Genomic DNA, 18,958 nt, shown 5'->3' with positions numbered 1-18,958 from the left:
ATACCTCAAAAGGAAACAAAATATTGCGCATGCGCAGTGTAGTTTTCATGCCCCGATGGTACGAAGGTTGTATTGTTAACACAGGTGAGATATCTTTATGAAATTTAATGTTTTTACTTACCTGCCAACAAGTGATGTTATTTACTAAGTAAAAACAATCGTCTGGATGATATGGATGAAACAATAGCACGGATAACGCCAAAATAAAGCCGTTATTTAACTTGTCCGGAAACTATGCTTGTCTGGAAAGTGGTTCCCAACCAGTATTCTAATAGAATATTAAAGTATTTTTCGTGTTTGATTTAGTTCGTTTCAACTGTTTCATAAATAGATCTAGTTAAATACAATTTCCCCCGAAATCCGGAGATGTTAGTGCGAGCCGGACTAGCGCTCAAGGAAGTGGGGAAGTTGTCAGTTTCTAAAGGAGTGGCCATCACTTTGTAACTTGTCTCTATTTGAGCTTGAGGAGGTATCATGAATTATACAAAATTTGTGGGGTCTATTATGAAAAATTCTTTGCAAATAATTTGGAAGAATTTATAACAAACGGCACGGTTAAAGTTGTTTAAATTTTGAATACATGTCTTTCACTGGATGCAGTATATTGCTGTAACATAGTTTTAAACATTTGAAATATGCACCAACAAAATAGAAATAATTTAGCCTAGTCATATACAGCTTCCTCTGAGATGTCTAAAAACTGTTGATATGCCTGAGAGGACGTGTTTTAACAATTGGCTAGACACAAATATCTGACCTCACAAAGAAACAAAATATAGTAAGTTTCGTCTAAACCCTTCCTTTACCAAATACCGAATGCCCGCCCGCTTAGCTCAATAGAGAGAGCGTTGGTATTACCGATCGTGGAGTCGCGAGTTCGATCCACGCGTGGGGCGTTTGTTCTCCGTGACGATTTGATAAAAGACATTGTGTCTGAAATCATTCGTCCTCCACCTCTGATAACTCATGTGGGGAAGTTGCAGTTACTTGCGAAGAACAGGTTTGTACTGGTACAGAATCCAGGAACACTGGTAAGGTTTTAATTATAACTGCCCGCCGTTACATGACTAAAATAAAAATACGTTACGGCTAGACTAATAAATCTGCGTTCATTTCATTCGAAATAAAACTTTCATTCGCTGAAAATTGATTCAGATTGTGATTTTATATTGTGTAAAAATAACTAGTTCTTTTATCCTCTGATGTCTAAAATACAGGTGGCGCTTTATTTTCGATCAGAACGTCATACAGGACATGTTCATCAAAATTGTTGTTTTACTTACATTTGATAAACACCGATAATGCGCATGGTGAATTTCAACAATATCGGTTGATACAAACTTTAAGTTCATGAACTGGAGAAAAATTTTTTTTCGGACACGCTGTTTGTCACTTTTAAATGGTACCGTAAAATATGGCAATGCAATGGGGCAAATCTATGTGTCTTATATTTGGATATAAAAATGTTTGAGAAAAAATGTGATATGCACAACGTTCATACTATCTTTGTAGACAGCCATTTTACAGCTAAAATGAGCACACATGCGTGTTCTACTCTATCATTCAGGCAACATTCTGTGTAAGTTGGTTGCCTTAACCTACGAAATCGAATCTCTAAAAAAAAAATTAAAAGCACATTCCCATTTACATAATTATGTTCGGTTCTTGTTATTATTTTTCTTTTTGGAATTTCATCCCTGTAATTTTTAAATGAATTCACCATCAAATGATTTCATACACATATAACAAGTGGTATTATATTCGCTTACGATTTTCAGTATTGGGGCAAATTTTGCCAGTAATTATCGCGGCTTTACTATTTCATAAGTATTTATCAACTATTCTGTGGAATTTTGAGTTCAGTTTGTTCAAAAAAAAAAAAAAAAAAAAAAAAAAAAAAAATAATAATAAGCATACGTTGGCATTTGAAGTTGCAGGCGAAATAATATTGACCCTAACATCTAGACAACACTACTACTGAATTCGACAATTTCGCTCCGCGACATACTGCAAAATCTAGTAAATAAGCGTATACAGTACGCTTACAATAATTTTAGTGACAATTTTATGCGCCTATTCTTGATATACATGTGCTTATACTTAATCCAAAACTATGCGCTTATATTTGATATGCGCTTATAGATAAGCCGTTTACGCCTATTATTGATATATCAAGAAAATTGACATTTCTTACCTTGGTTGAGAAACGAAAGTAGAACTTGGTCATGGACGTGCGCAGTGACTTACTTCCTTTTATTGCATACAGTATTTAGACATAATGAAAGCATAATTATGAAAACATAATGTTCAATCTCTCGGACCATTCACTTGTCGCCTGTATTTATGATAAACAATTACCACGGTATAAAACCGTTAATTACGTCTTTTTGCTTCAACTGTTGTTTGTTTACCAGTAATCGGATATGCGCCTACTTTCGAGACAAAATCATGGTAAGGGCATGGCATGCGCTTGTGTCATAGGGAATAACGGTAAGGTCGTATGCGCTTAATTTTGGTATGCGCTTATGATCGAATATGCGCTTATGTACCAAATTCTATAGTACCTGCTGACGATAATAAAGATTTGCCACGGTCTCACTCTGCATTATTAATGCTGTAAACAAGTGTAGAATAAGTTTAATTAATACATTTTTATTCCCCATTTTGGAAAAACGAAAAAAAAAAATCAAATGATACCAAACCACATATCGTTCCTTGTGCCCTAGTATTCCGTCACCACCACCGCCCCAAACCCACTTAACCCCATTACAACCAAAACCCCTCCCGTACATTCTGCCCCCCCCCCCCCCCCCCCCCCCCCCCCCCCCCCCCACACACACGCACACAACAGAAAAAAAACAGAAAAAAGAAAATAATGTCACTTTACTTCCTCCTCTGATCAAGATTTTCGAGCGTGTATTGCCCCACTTGGCGCAGCTCTTTTTTTTCTTTTTTTTTTTTTAAAGTCTGATACGAGTCTTACCTTTCTAAATCAAATGACAACCGTGGGATAATCTTTTTTGCACCTATACTTCTCCCCAGCGCTGTCTTTCCGTGAACTATTTTGATTTACAGTAAATTACTTTTGTATTAAATACTACGTTTTACTGTGAGCATATCCAAACTGCTTTTGTACAGACCATGTACAGTATGTACTAACGAGATATTTGGTTTAAACAATATTTATTAATCAAATAGCATTTAATTACAATACATATTTACAAAAGCTAGGAATCGAGTAGAAAGCTAATAAGCCTTTTTAGAAACTCTTTCCCGAAATTATTTGAAAAGATATTTGATCCGTCAGACCTTTAAAGTTGTGTAAAGGTATATATCAGTGGCTTAGTTCTGCAAAAGTTTTCAGATCGAACCTAATCAAAATTACCTCTAAAAACACTCAGTGAAATTTCGCAAAAAGTAGCCTTGGTGGCTTTGATTATATTCTCCTTAGCGCACCGCTGACTGTAGTGCTATTATATTTTAGAAGACGTAAATGTTTCCACTCCATCACAGTGCCTACCTGGCTACTGTGATCGTTTTGTGACTTCTGTTGAAATACTGCATGAACGCAAAGATTTCCAGCTCCCTTTTGACTTAAATGATCATAAAATATATTAATGTAATTACAATGTTGTCTCAATAAATTGTAATATTATTGTCATCTGGTGTCTTCAGAATGATTAAAAAAATAGATACATTGACTGATACCTTATCGTACTCGGTGACTCCATCCAATGAGCATGATATTGTAGCTAAGCCTAAAATATTATTTATATTTACACTTTTGTAGTAGCGTAACCCGTTTGAAGAAAAGCTGGACAAATTACAAATTACTTTACAATTTATGTATTTGATTTCCAAATAACATAAACAGTCTGATGAGGCTCGTTTCATTCTAAATTCTGGTTCATTAACACTTACTAACACTTACTAACAGGCGGGCTCAGATCAGGATAGGAATAGCTATCAGGCCTTTAAATTTATCATGGCCTCTAGTGAACAGATCTTCTATCAAGCAGTATTACCCGGGAATAGATTTTCTCACGTTCTACAGACTTTTAGGCTTTTCGTGCATGTATGTTAATGAATACTTTCCTTTACTTATATATTCTCTTCGCAGTAGGCAATAATTTCTTGAAATAAAGGGGATGAATTTTCGCATTTTTATGTTTTGAAACAAAGATCAGGTGTAGAAAGGAGAACATCATTGAAATTTGCTTCAAATGTCTTTAATTGATTTTTATAAGAACTAACTTTATTATCGTTTTCATTTGAAAAAAATCAATTAAGAAATGAGAAAACCTTTTCCAGGTAAACAAGTTATATTAATTATTATATTATATAAGTAATGATTTTTCGTCAAATAAGTCATTTTTGACAGCCATCTGCTATCTAGCTTTGCTCACAAAACAAATGGAAAGGAAACTGTAATTGTTATTCAATATTTTAAAAGGGTCCTGAATGAAAAATGATATATAATGATATCTTGTGGAAAATAGGTCTACGACAGAGTGGACATCTTAGAAACTGTATAAAAATTGTTCTGAAGTAGCTGAATTTTATATGAAACAAAGAACAATTTCTTTTATTGGTATATAGCCTTTAGATAATAGGCTCAGAATTACTCCCCTTTGATTTGTATTCACCATTTGCTCTGTAAAAAAGACAGCTGTACAGGTTTTAATTTTTTTTATAATCTTTAATACCAAATTGTGTGATTTGTTTGAGGGAGGAGGGCGTGGCAGTATGGATAGATAGATAGATTGATGTGTACATATATTGTAAATTTTTGATATTTTAAAGTGGTATGTATTTATTTATTGCGTGGCGGCCTCCGTGGCCGAGTGGATAACGTAGACATACGAAGACACACTCTACAGTCAGGAAATCGGACGCATCATACAGTTATAGGCGGTCCGTAGTAAGTAGGTGGAGCGATGATATTATGATAAAGTTGTCAGCGTTTTCGCGGTGGCAAGCAACAGCTAGAAACGAAAAAGACGTTTAAATCATTAAGTAATTAAGTAGCCTACATTGAAAGCAATAATCATTGATATTTAAAATATTACAAATGTTCATTGTGTAAATTAATATGAACCCGGGCGATAAATTAATTAATTACCGTAATAAATCTACCAACAGTTTGTATAGATGATAGAAATATAGATCTAACTAAACTGAAATATATAAACTATACTACAATGTATATAAATCTATAAAGCTTTAATATAATTTTTTTAGGGGGGGGGGGTGGATAATTTTTAAATGGAGCCAAAAACGATACCTTGGCGGTCCATATAATTATAGTAAAATGTATCATACAGCTATTGGACATAGGCATTTATGAGAGCAGGGAGCAGAATGCGAGAAGGTTTGCCTTCTCATTTTATGATGGTGTGGGGGACAGCCCGTGTTACACCCACACTTTAATTTAGCGCAAAAAGAAAAAGGAAAGAAAAGAAAAGAAAACAAAAACGCTCCTGATTTTCTCAGTAGATAAAGGGGAAAACCAGTTTTATAGATCATTTAAATATAAGTTGTAGTACTGCTAAGGATTTAATGAAAATTAGCGGAAGAAGATTGTTTTTGTGTTTCTGTTGTTTCTTTTTATTTTTTATTTTTTTCCTTTCATTATTACTCTTTATTTGAGGTGGGTGTCAACAAAAGCAATGGTCGTATTTAACTGATTAAGCCTGCTCTAAAGACGAGTCTTGTAACATGATTCTGGAAAGCGTCTTTATTTCCATTTAAATAGTGGTGTTGTTTATAATCTGGCCCTGAGGTGCGTCCTCAACTTTCATAAGATATGCTTAATGTGTCATAGTATAGAAATTAAGGAAACAACACAGAGTCTGCCTGTATTCGACCCTACTACTGGAAAAGCTTTGGATCCGACGCTCTTCAGAGTCAGGTAATACATTAAGCTTCTATTGACAGGCTTGGAAATGAATTTATAACTAACTTGTTCTCTAATCCAAGTATTTATTAATTAGTATTTAGGATGCTCTTCAGAGTCAGGTTTTATACGAAGCATCTTTTAATGAGAACTTATACTGTAACAGCTGTGTACGCACCTCAGTGTAAAGTTATATATTACACCTGTATAAAAAAGGAATATACGCTATACACCTTAAAATATGATTATTCATTATGTCAAAATTAACGACGGTATATTAGAACAGTTGAGGATTTTCCTCAGAGTAATGTTGAAAATTAACCATGTATTAGAAATTGAGGATGCGCTTCAGAGTAAGGTTTTACATTTTATGTCTTTATAAATGAGGGCTAACACGTTGAGAGTTGAAGACATCGTAGTGTGATTATACATAACGCCCCAATATAATACAACGTTAAACGTATACTATGCACATTGAGGATGCATGTCCGAGTAAATTATACATCAATTCATTTTTCAAGAGGACTTTATACGTTAAAGCTTTGGGCGACCGTCAGATTGTTTTTAGTATTACTTTTGATATGAGATTCTGGTAGAATTTTGCAGACAGTTTCTACATTTCCTTAGCTGAGTGATGTTTTGATGAGCATGTACATGTACTCTTCAATCATTCAAGGGTGTTTGCTTAGCAGCATGTTTGTAAATCGTTTATATCAGTCATTATAGCTATTAAATGAACTGAAAACACCACACTGGTGGTGTTATATTTCTTATAAGATACAGAAAAAAATAAATCAAATTACACCCGTATACCCCACAGTCATACTTTTTGACAGACTTTGATAAAGGAATTTTTTTCAGCTCGATTTTTATTTATTGTATTCCTCTTTAATAATGACTTAAAATGTATTACCTTACTCTGAGGTGCATCCTCGATTTATATAATGTACATTTCTCATTAATACCGTTTTTTAAACTATTTAACCTGACTCTGAAAGGCACCCATAACTGTTTTATAAGTAATGCCTCAGTTTAGCTTTTGTGATATGTAGTCTTTCTAAATACAGGCTATAAATATGTAAACTGACTCTGAGGTGCGTCCTCAACTTTAACAGTATGAACCTCTCTCAAATAAATCTAGTGAATCTGAGATACGTCCACGATTTCTGTTCTGTATAAGCTGACTACAAGATCGGTATATGCAACTTATATAATATGTATAGTATTCTTAAATAGAGGCGAAATGCATAAACCGACTCTGAGACATGTATTCTGTTTCTTTCTATATTTAATATTCCTTCCTCTTAATACAAGCTTAATGTATAATCTGACTCTAAGGTGCATCCGCAGCTTTTTTTAGTAGAAAGTCTTTTTTAACAAGAAGCAAAATGTATGTAAATAAATATATATACTGACTCTGATCTGCACTCATAGATTTTATAGAATGTAGTCAGTTTATACATAAGGAATCCTTTAAAGAGACTGCTTACTGTAACAGCTGAGGACGCACCACACAGTCAGTTCAAACATTAGGCATCCTTTAAGGAGACTACTTACTGTAACAGCTGCGGACGCACCCACAGTCAGTTAATACATAAGGCATCCTTTAAAGAAACTGTTTACTGTAACAGCTGCGGACGCACCCCACAGTCAGTTAATACATAAGGCATCCTTTAAAGAAACTGTTTACTGTAACAGCTGCGGACGCACCCCACAGTCAGTTTATACATAAGGCATCCTTTAAAGAAACTGTTTACTGTAACAGCTGCGGACGCACCCCACAGTCAGTTAATACATAAGGCATCCTTTAAAGAAACTGTTTACTGTAACAGCTGCGGACGCACCCCACAGTCAGTTAATACATAAGGCATCCTTTAAAGAAACTGTTTACTGTAACAGCTGCGGACGCACCCCACACTCAGTAAATACATAAGGCATCCTTTAAAGAAACTGTTTACTGTAACAGCTGCGGACGCACCCCACAGTCAGTTAATACATAAGGCATCCTTTAAAGAAACTGTTTACTGTAACAGCTGCGGACGCACCCCACAGTCAGTTTATACATAAGGCATCCTTTAAGAAGACTAAATACTTTTATAGCAGCTGTGGCCACACCTTACAGTCGGTTTATACATAAGGCATCCTTTAAAGAAACTGTTTACTGTAACAGCTGCGGACGCACCCCACAGTCAGTTAATACATAAGGCATTCTTTAAGAAGACTAAATACTATTATTGTAGCTGCAGACGCACCTTACAGTCAATTTATACATAAGACATCCTTTAAGAAGACTAAATACAATTATAGCAGCTGCGGACGCACCCAACAATCAGTTTATACATAAGGCATCCTTTAAGAAGACTAAATACTTTTATAACAGCAGCGGACGCACCCCACAGTCAGTTAATACATAAGGCATCCTTTAAGAAGACTAAATACTTTTATAGCAGCTGTGGCCACACCTTACCGTCGGTTTATACATAAGGCATCCTTTAAGAAGACTAAATACTATTATAGTAGCAGCGGACGCACCCCACAGTCAGTTTATACATAAGGCATCCTTTAACAAGACTAAATACTATTATAGAAGCTGCGGGCGCACCTTGCAGTCAGTTTATACATATGGCATCCTTTAAGAAGACTAAATACTATTATAGCAGCAGCGGACGCACCCCACAGTCAGTTTATACATAAGGCATCCTTTAACAATACTAAGTACTATTATTGTAGCTGCGGACGCACCTTACAGTCAGTTTATACATAAGAATCCTTTAAGAAGACTAAATACAATTATAGCAGCTGCGGGCGCACCTTGCGGTCAGTTTATACATAGGGCATCCTTTAAGAAGACTAAATACTATTATAGCAGCAGCGGACGCACCCCACAGTCAGTTTATACATAAGGCATCCTTTAAGAAGACTAAATACTATTATAGCAGCAGCGGACGCACCCCACAGTCAGTTTATACATAAGGCATCCTTTAAGAAGACTAAATACTATTATAGCAGCTGCGGACGCACCCAACAGTCGGTTTATACATAAGGCATCCTTTTTACTGTAACAGCTGCGGACTTACCCCACAGTCAGTTTATACATAAGGCATCCTTTAAGAAGACTAAATACTATAAAGCGGCTGCGGACGCACCTTACAGTCAGTTTATACATAAGGCATCCTTTAACAAGACTAAGTACTATTATTGTAGCTGCGGACGCACCTTACAGTCAGTTTATACATAAGGCATCCTTTAAGAAGACTTAATACTATTATAGCAGCAGCGGACGTACCCCACAGTCAGTTTATACATAAGGCATCCTTTAACAAGACTAAATACTATTATAGAAGCTGCGGACGGACCCCTCAGTCAGTTTATACATAAGGCATTCTTTAAGAAGACTAAATACTATTATAGCATCTGCGGACGCACTCCACAGTCAGTTTATAAATAAGGCATCATTTAACAAGACTAAGTACTATTATTGTAGCTGCGGACGCACCCCACAGTCAGGTTATACATAAGAAATATTTAAGAAGACTTAATACAATTATAGCATCTGCGGACGCCCCCCACAGTCAGTTTATACATAAGGCATCCTTTAAGGAGACTAAATACTATTAAAGCAGCCGCGGACGCACCCCACAGTCAGTTAATACATAAGGCATCTTTTAAGAAGACTAAATAATATTATAGAAGCTGCGGACGCACCTTGCAGTCAGTTTATACATAAGGCATCCTTTAAGAAGACTAAATACTTTTATAGTAGCTGCGGACGCATCTCACAGTCAGTTTATATATAAGACATCCTTTAAGAAGACTAAATACTATAATAGCAGCTGCGGACGCATCTCACAGTCAGTTCATACATAAGGCATCCCTTAAGAAGACTAAATACTATTGTAGAAGCTGCGGACTTGTGCAGAAGGTGCGCTTACTGTAACAGCTGAGGACGCTCCCCACTGTCAGTTAACATATAAGACATCCTTTAAGGAGACTGCTTACTGTAACAGCTGCGGACGCTCCCAGTGTCAGTTATACATAAGCATCTCTAAGAGACTGCTTACTGTAACGTTGCGGACGCACCCCACAGTCAGTTTATACATAAGAGATCCTTTAAGGAGACTGCTTACTGTATTAGCTGCGGACGCACCCCACAGTCAGTTTATACATTAATTAATCCTAAATTTGAACAGGAATATATACAGTATAAAAGTCGCGGGACGAATTTCACTCAGTGATATATTAGTCCTCCATTGAAGAGCACTGTATACTAGTCACAATAATAGTTGTGGGCGTACCCTAGAGTAGGCTTATATATTAAGAATGTATTACAGATGAAAGTTTGTCGTAGCAGCCGAGGACACATTCTTGAGTCAGTTAATACATGATCCCAACATATTGCAATACTGCATACTATAAAAGCTGCTGACACACTTCCTAATCAGTTGATACATTAAGCCTCTCCTTAAAGAATGTCTTATGTATAAACTGACTGTGGGCAGTTAACAGCCTATACAGCTGTTATCGTAAGCAGTCTCTGAAAGCATGCCTTATGTATAAATTGACTGTGGGTGCGCCCGCTGCTGCTATAATAGTATTTAGTCTTCTTAAAGGATGCCATTATGTATAAACTGGCTGTGGGGTGCGTCCGCTGCCGCTTTAATAGTATTTAGTCTTCTTAACGATGCTTATGTATAAACTGACTGTGGGGTGCGTTCCGCAGCTGCTATATAGTATTTAGTCTTCTTAACGGATGCCTTATGTATAAACTGACTGTAAGGTGCGTCCGCAGCTACAATAATAGTACTTAGTCTTGTTAAAGGATGCCTTATGTATAAACTGACTGTGGGGTGCGTCCGCAGCTGTTATAATAGTATTTAGTCTTCTTAAAGGATGCCTTATGTATAAACAGACTGTGGGGTGCGTCCGCAGCTACAATAATAGTACTTAGTCTTGTTAAATGATGCCTTATTTATAAACTGACTGTGGAGTGCGTTCGCAGCTGCTATAATAGTATTTAGTCTTCTTAAAGGATGCATTATGTATAAACTGACTGTGGGGTGCGTCCGCAGCTGCTATAATAGTATTAAGTCTTCTTAAAGGATGCCTTATGTATAAACTGACTGTGGGTTGCGTCCGCAGCTACAATAATAGTACTTAGTCTTGTTAAAGGATGCCTTATGTATAAACTGACTGTGGGGTGCGTCCGCAGCTGCTATAATAGTATTAAGTCTTCTTAAAGGATGCCTTATGTATAAACTGACTGTGGGGTGCGTCCGCAGCTGCTATAATAGTATTAAGTCTTCTTAAAGGATGCCTTATCTATAAACTGACTGTGGGTTGCGTCCGCAGCTACAATAAAAGTATTTAGTCTTCTTAAAGGATGTCTTATGTATAAAGTGACTGTGGGGTGCGTCCGCAGCTACAATAATAGTACTTAGTCTACTTAAAGGATGCCTTATGTATAAACTGACTGTTGGGTGCGTCCGCAGCTGCTATAATAGTATTTAGTCTTCTTAAAGGATGCCTTATGTATAAACTAACTGTAGCGTGCGTCCGCAGCTGCTATCATTGTATTTAGTCTTCTTAAAGGATGTCTTATGTATAAACTGACTGTGGGGTGCGTCCACTGCTGCTATAATAGTATTTAGTCTTCTTAAAGGATGCCTTATGTATAAACCGACTGTAAGGTGTGGCCACAGCTGCTATAAAAGAATTTAATCTTCTTAAAGGATGTCTTATGTATAAAGTGACTGTGGGGTGCGTCCGAAGCTACAATAATAGTACTTAGTCTACTTAAAGGATGCCTTATGTATAAACTGACTGTTGGGTGCGTCCGCAGCTGCTATAATAGTATTTAGTCTTCTTAAAGGATGCCTTATGTATAAACTAACTGTAGCGTGCGTCCGCAGCTGCTATCATTGTATTTAGTCTTCTTAAAGGATGTCTTATGTATTAACTGACTGTAGGGTGCGTCCGCTGCTGCTATAAAAGTATTTAGTCTTCTTAAAGGATGCCTTATGTATAAACTGATTGTTGGGTGCGTCCGCAGCTGCTATAATTGTATTTAGTCTTCTTAAAGGATGTCTTATGTATAAACTGACTGTAAGGTGCGTCCGCAGCTACAATAATAGTACTTAGTCTTCTTAAAGGATGTCTTATGTATAAACTGACTGTAAGGTGCGTCCGCAGCTACAATAATAGTACTTAGTCTTGTTAAAGGATGCCTTATGTATATACTGACTGTGGGGTGCGTCTGCAGCTACAATAATAGTACTTAGTCTTGTTAAAGGATGTCTTATGTATAAACTGACTGTAAGGTGTGTCCGCAGCTACAATAATAGTACTTAGTTTTCTTAAAGGATGCCTTAAGTATAAACTGACTGTGGGTTGCGTCCGCTGCTGCTATAATAGTATTCAATCTTCTTAAATTATGTCTTATGTATAAAATGACTGTGAGGTGCGTCCGCAGCTGTTATATTATGCAGTCTTCTTTAAGGATGCCTTATGTATAAACTGACTTAGGGATCCATCCTCTTCTAGAATGAATATATCTCTTAATATCTCCTTATGTATAAACTGACTGTAAGGTAGATCCACAGCTCTTATAGCAGTCTACTTACATGGATACCTTATGTGCATATTTACTCAGGGATCCGTCCTCCATTTCTACAATGTATATTTCTCTTTAATATATGCTTAATGTATAAGCAGACTCTGAGGTGCGTCCGCAGCTGTTATAGTATGCAGTCTTCTTCACTGACTCTGATCCGTCATGAATATTCCTCTTTGATATATGCTTAATATATAAGCTGAATCTAGGGTGCGTCCGCAGTTGTTATGTTATGCAGTTTTTTTTTTAAAAAGGAGGCCTAATATATCAAGTGACTCTGAGACGCGTCCTCAATTTCTAGACTGTATATTATTCTCCAATATAGGCTTAATGTATCAACTGACAAGGAGGTGCGTCTGCAGCTGTTATAGTATGCAGTATTGCAATATGCTGGGATCACGATTGTATTAACTGACTCAAGAATGCGTCCTCGTCTTCTACGACGAACTTTAATCTGTTATACATACTAGGTATACAGTGCTCTTCGAGGCCTAATATATCAACTGACTGAAATTCGTCCTCGATTTTTATACTGTATATTCCTGTTCAAAATAGGATTGATTAATATATTAACTGACTGTGAGGTGCGTCCGCAACTGTTATGGTATGCAGTTTCTTATTTAATAGATGTCTTATGTATAAACTGACTCAGGGATGCGTCCTCCATTTCTACAATGAATATTCCTCTTTAAAAATTTAAGGAATTATCTGACTCTGGACTGCGTCCGCAGCTGTTATATTGAGTGAGTTGCGAATCGACACAAAATGCATGCGCGGATCCAGAGGGGAGGGGTGCGGGGGTCCGGACCCCCTCTGACAAATCCTTAAAGAGAAATTAGGACCGCATTCAAAGTATATTCAATGGAGGCTTAATGTGTAACCTTACTCCGACAAGATGCGTCCATATGTAGCTTTAAAAGTACAACGTAATCTGCAGTATAATGACTTAATAAATACGCTGAACTGCGCCCGTAGCTGAATTTTATGGTATATATTCCTCTTCAGTTTTGACCAATACAATAGGCCCTACTGGATTACGAGGTCCGTAACTCTTCATAAGCCCTCTTTATAGTGTGTAGTCCGCTTCTATTGTGTAACGTATAGTGTACATTCCTTTCTCTACAAGCTAAAATGTATTTCCTGACTCTAAAGTGCGCCCATAATTTCTCTTTTTAACTTAATCGAGTACCTGTCAATCATTCATCCAACTCCGCCCTATAAATTCACCGCCCCTTAAGGTGCGTCCGCAGTATCCTAACTGCAAGGTGCGTCTTCGTATGCCCACCGAGTGGATAAGGTAGCTGACTTCAAATCACTTACACCTCATCGATGTGGGTTCGAACCTTACTCGGGGCGTTGAATTCTTCATGTGAGGAAGCCATCCAGCTGGCTTACGGAGGGTCGGTGGTTCTACCCAGGTGCCCGCTCGTAATGAAATACAGCACGGAGGGGCACCTGGGGTCTTCCTCCACCATCAAAGCTGGAAAGTCGCCATATGACCTAAAATTGTGTCGGTGCGACGTGAAACACAACTATAAAAAATGTTTATTGCGTGGCTAGGTTTCTGCCTTACTGGTCTACAGACCATATATATATTGTGACAGTTTCTGTTACGGTCATATGGTCAGATAGGTATACTGAACTGGAAGGTCTTGGTAAACATTATTCCCTGCATTTAATAACAGTGCACACCCGAGTCATGTCTGTAATAAAAGATTTTGTTACAGATTTTTGTTGCGGCATTATTTAGTTTGCCAGAAAAAATAGGGATCTTTTTAATCAAGGGCGTAGGAGCTGGGGCGGGAGGGGCGGCGCCCTACGCCCCAATATTTCGAAGAGCGGCGGAATTTTTGAAAGGAAGTGTATAGGGGTACGGATCCGTACCTCTAGACAAGCCTGTTAGGGGTTTTCTAGGGGTACGGACCTCTTTCTTCTAGAGATTTAGGGTTATTTACATCTTAAATTTTTTTAAAAATGAAATAACAAATAGAAAACATGTTCACTTAAACTTGGATTAAAGTTTACAGATACCGACGTTCATCCGATTGTGTACCTTTCTTCAAAACCTAATACCGAGACTCAATGAATACACCTTCCGTGCCGTTAGTTTACTGTAAGATAACCGTGTGATAACAATTAATGACTGACTCTAAACCTTGAATATTATATTGAAGTTCAGAGAAAAAATTAATTAGGCATATAATGACTATTACTTTTGTTATTTAAACAAGAAACAATTGAAATCGGCATGGAATTATTGTTAATAATTTAACCGACATACAATGGTGTGGAAAACATAAATACCCTGGGGTTAATATTAAAAAAAGTTTTGTTTCAAACATAATTTCATATTTTGTTAGTCTTAACTTTTTGCCGTCGAACTCTTGATTATTTGGTTCTGGGTTATTTACTTCAAAAAAATACCTTTCAGGCGACGTGGTATCTATAACAATTGTCCTATTAAGGTGATTACGATAAAGTCTATTTGGTCATTTTATTTCAACAAAATTGAAATGTAAATAACCCTTAATCTGTAAAACGGAGGTCGTACCTAGAACCTAACTGTTTTAGGAGGGATCGATACTCTAGATTAGACGGTACGGATCCGTACCCTACACTTCTTTTTGAAGGTAGACAATGTATTGAGAAAATCACCGGTCTTCGATTGCATTGTCATTTACCATGAAGTGCATCGGCAATGAAGCTATATCGTGACACCTAGCTAGTCAGGTTTGTACATCCAAGTCCTATTTTCATGCCCCACAACTTGGATTATAAAGCATACATCAGTTGAGTTTAATGCTTACTGTGAACAGTTATAGACATTGTAATTTATGTGTGTCCAAATTCTGACAAAGGTTCTTGAAACGCATCGGATCTTTAGATATCTTCATAATTTTATTATTGAAAATTAAGTTTTTAGCCTTAAAGATGTTTGAATTATCAAAGGGGAAAACTATAGTATCATACGAATAAAGATTAGCGTTTATTTCAGAAGGCATCATTGAGTTGGGTTACCTTTATACATATGTAAATTGAAATGTTAGTACTAAATGCATAAGGATTATAGTTACCATGTAAGTCGGGTCATGTGCTCGATCCTATAGACATTATGGTTCACCATGGCAAATAAGTATACTAACTTCGTATACACTTCAGTGATTAAACACAATAACTGTAATAGGGGTTAAACTCGAAATAATTGAGTAATGTTCAACAGCTACTGAATCAGTCTAGAAGTCACAAGATTACACATTACTTATCTATTGCAATTTTCAAGGCCAGCGACACTTAGGGAGAGGTACCCATCCAAACTCCGCGCCAATGCTAAATCATCACTACGCCTGTTAATAAGTAGGGCAGTGTGAATACATTTTCATGTACAGTATTAAACTTTTATTTGACTTTTTTCGCAAATAAAAAGGTATAATTGTTTTCAGCTCAACCTGAGCACGAGTGCTCAAAGTGAGCTTTGTGACGCCTGTGTCCGACGTCAGTCGTCTATCTCGGGCGCGTAAAATTTGCTATTAACACTCTAGAGGTCACAATTTTGAGCCAATCTTAATGAAACTTGGTCAAATGTTACCCTTATAAATCTTGGATGAAATTCGATATGGGTCACTTGGGTCAAAAACTAGGCCACAGGTCAAATCAAAGGAAAAGCTTGTTAACACTCTAGAGGTCCACAGTTTTACCAATCTTAATGAAATTGGTCGAATGTTTCTTCAATAAGTTCTTGGACGAGTTCGTATTGGCATCTGGGTGTGACAAAACTAGGTCACCAGGTCAAATCAAAGGAAAAGCTGTTTACACTTAGAGGCTACATTTTTGGCGCAATCTTAATGAAACTTGTCAGAAATGTAACCTCAATAAAATCTGGACGAGTTCGATATGGGTCATCTGGGACTAGGTTCACCAGGTCAAATCAAAGGAAAAGCTTGTTAACACTCTAAGGTCACAATTGGCCATCTTAATGAACTTGGTCAGAAAGTTACCCTCCATTAAGTCTTGGACAAGTTGATATTGGATCACTGGGGTCAACAACTGGGTCACCAGTTTTGACAGAATTACATCTTGCTGATCTCAAGGCGTTTGAATCTGTGGTCATGTGGGTCAAAAACTGGTAAGGTCAGATCAAAGGAAAAGCTAGTTTACACTGTAAGGCCACATTTATGACCATATCTTAATGAAGCTTGGTCAAATGTTAGTCTGAGGCTGTAAGGTCCAGTTTGAATCTGGGTCAGGTGGGGTTAAAACTAGGTCACTAGTCAAATCAAGGGAAAAGCTTGTTAAACTCTAAGGCCACATTTATTACGTATCTTTATTGAACTTTGTGAATGTTAACCTTGTAACCTTTAGTCTTTTCGCAACCTGGTTTGTTTGTCAAAAACTAGCTCCGAGTCAAATCTATGTTAAAAGGTTTCTAACACTGTAGAGGCCATTTATGACTATATCTTTGAATTGTCAAATGGTAATCTTGTATTCCAAGTTTGAATTTGGGTCATGTAGATCAAAAACAGTCACAGGGTCAAATCAAAGAAAAGCTTAGTTTACACTAGAGGCAACATTTTGACCTTCTTAAGAAAATTGGTCAGTTACTGAGCTGTAGTCAAATTAACAGGTCAGTGGGTCAAACATATGGTCACAGGTCAAAAAAAAGTTGTTAAATCTAAGAGGCCACATAGACTGTATCTTAGAAACTTAGTCAGAAGGGTAATCTTAATGTTTCAGTTCAGTTTGAACTGGGTGTCAACGGGACAAATAATAGATCACGTGTCAATTAATAAGAAAAGAGTTTACACTTTAGGCACATTTATAACACATTGTATCTTATGAAACTTGGTCGAATGTCAATCTTGAGGTACTTAGGTCAGTATGTCAGTGTAGGATACAGGGCTTCTGCCCTGTGCTTTTTTTTCGTGATTACAAAAAGACATTTCCACAACAATGGTCATGTTTACCGTGGCTAACTCTAATGTTACTGCACCTAGAATTGTATGATTCTTATACCAAGGCCTAACTAGTACCATACAAATCCATTGTCGAGGTTACTTTGCAACTGTTCTTTTGTGGTAAAGGTGTTGGAAGAAAGGATTCAAATATATACATTCAAGGTTTCACATATTTCGACTATTTTGAAATTTATCATATTTCAATTTTTGGGTTACACAATGTTATGCTTTAGCTACTGTAGCGGATATAGTGGTAAGACAGACTTGTACCAGAAAACTAGTTTAAACTCATCAGTTTTTTGGTCACTGATCGTTCTAAGGCGGTAATCTTTTGATTTCCTTTTTCTTGTTTATGTTAAGCTACTTCTATGTAAATATTATTGCATATTAATGTTAATGTGTACAGGTGGTCAACAGCAGTGTACGTGTACATGGTGTATACATTTACACATACCCTTATTTCATTTGGAAGTACTGTATGGATGACTGTGTTCTGAGAATTTGGAATGTCGATTTCAACCGGAAACGAAATGCAGAAGTTAATTGTATGGACTTATCAAACTTCTGCTAACGAAAACGAAAACATTGCTTTAATCTACAGTGAATTTTTATTGCTTTTATAGCAGATAACAACACAAGTTCAATTAAGGCAGTGGTTAGATGTCAGGCAGCAAATGTTATTGCTGTGTAGGTATTTACTTTTTAAGAAGAAAAAAATCCTTTGTGGATAGGTGTTTTGTTTCTTACAGGCTTGGCTAAAAGATGTTATACTGTGTATTCATTAGAATGTGTTCACCAGTCGTGCATGGATACCTATATTCCCCCAAATGGTGTATTTTTCATCGCTACTGTATTACAAAATATTACAGTCACTTCACACAAACCTACTGTTCTCAAGTCACATCATTTCATGAGAGAAAGTCATCTTGTTTGGTAGCAGAATATTTGATGTTAAAATGACATCTATGGTCTTCTTCTACATTAAAACTGAGAATGGTTAGGTCCAAACAAAAATAGAACAGTTTACTATTTGCAATCCTCAAATTATGTATTAAGTAGAGCTTCAATACAGTTTATCACATGTTTGATGTCGTAGGTTGTAGTAAAGCCAATAAATAAAGATGATAATACACAAATGTAATAAAGCTTTGATGTCGACGTCGTTTATAGTAAAGGAGACATTGGTCAAATTGACTTACTTAAAATAGTTAACGAAAGTAGAATTTTTTATGTTTCATTTATAATTTGATTTTAACCAAACTTGCACACAACTTGTATCACCACAAGATCTTGGTTCCTTTTCTTGAATTGGCCAGATTCCCTCATGGGTTCGGGAGTTATGGCCCCTTAAAGGTCAAAAATTTGCTGTTTTGGCTTTTGCAGCCATATAGAGACTTCATTTATGGTTTGATTTGATACAAACTTCCAAAATATCTTCAACAACAATAAATCTTGGATTCCATGATGAATCTGTGAGATCCAATCGTAGGTTCCATGGTT

At 36.7% G+C, this 18,958-nt stretch overlaps 1 protein-coding gene across 1 annotated transcript in view; it reads left to right on the top strand.

The window, feature by feature from the left end:
- The first annotated feature begins 4,658 nt into the window (after positions 1-4,658).
- LOC123531910 (phospholipase A and acyltransferase 1-like) overlaps positions 4,659-18,958 on the top strand; it is a 78,269-nt gene continuing 63,969 nt past the window's right edge. The window contains exon 1 of the mRNA XM_045313210.2: positions 4,659-4,677. The gene's annotated coding sequence lies outside the window, so the exon portion shown is untranslated. The remainder of the gene's footprint in view (positions 4,678-18,958) is intronic.

Source organism: Mercenaria mercenaria, chromosome 11 (genome assembly GCF_021730395.1).
Source record: "Mercenaria mercenaria strain notata chromosome 11, MADL_Memer_1, whole genome shotgun sequence".
Taxonomy (NCBI): domain Eukaryota; kingdom Metazoa; phylum Mollusca; class Bivalvia; order Venerida; family Veneridae; genus Mercenaria; species Mercenaria mercenaria.
Note: the sequence above shows the minus strand (reverse complement) of the source record. Positions and strands in the feature narration are given on the sequence as shown.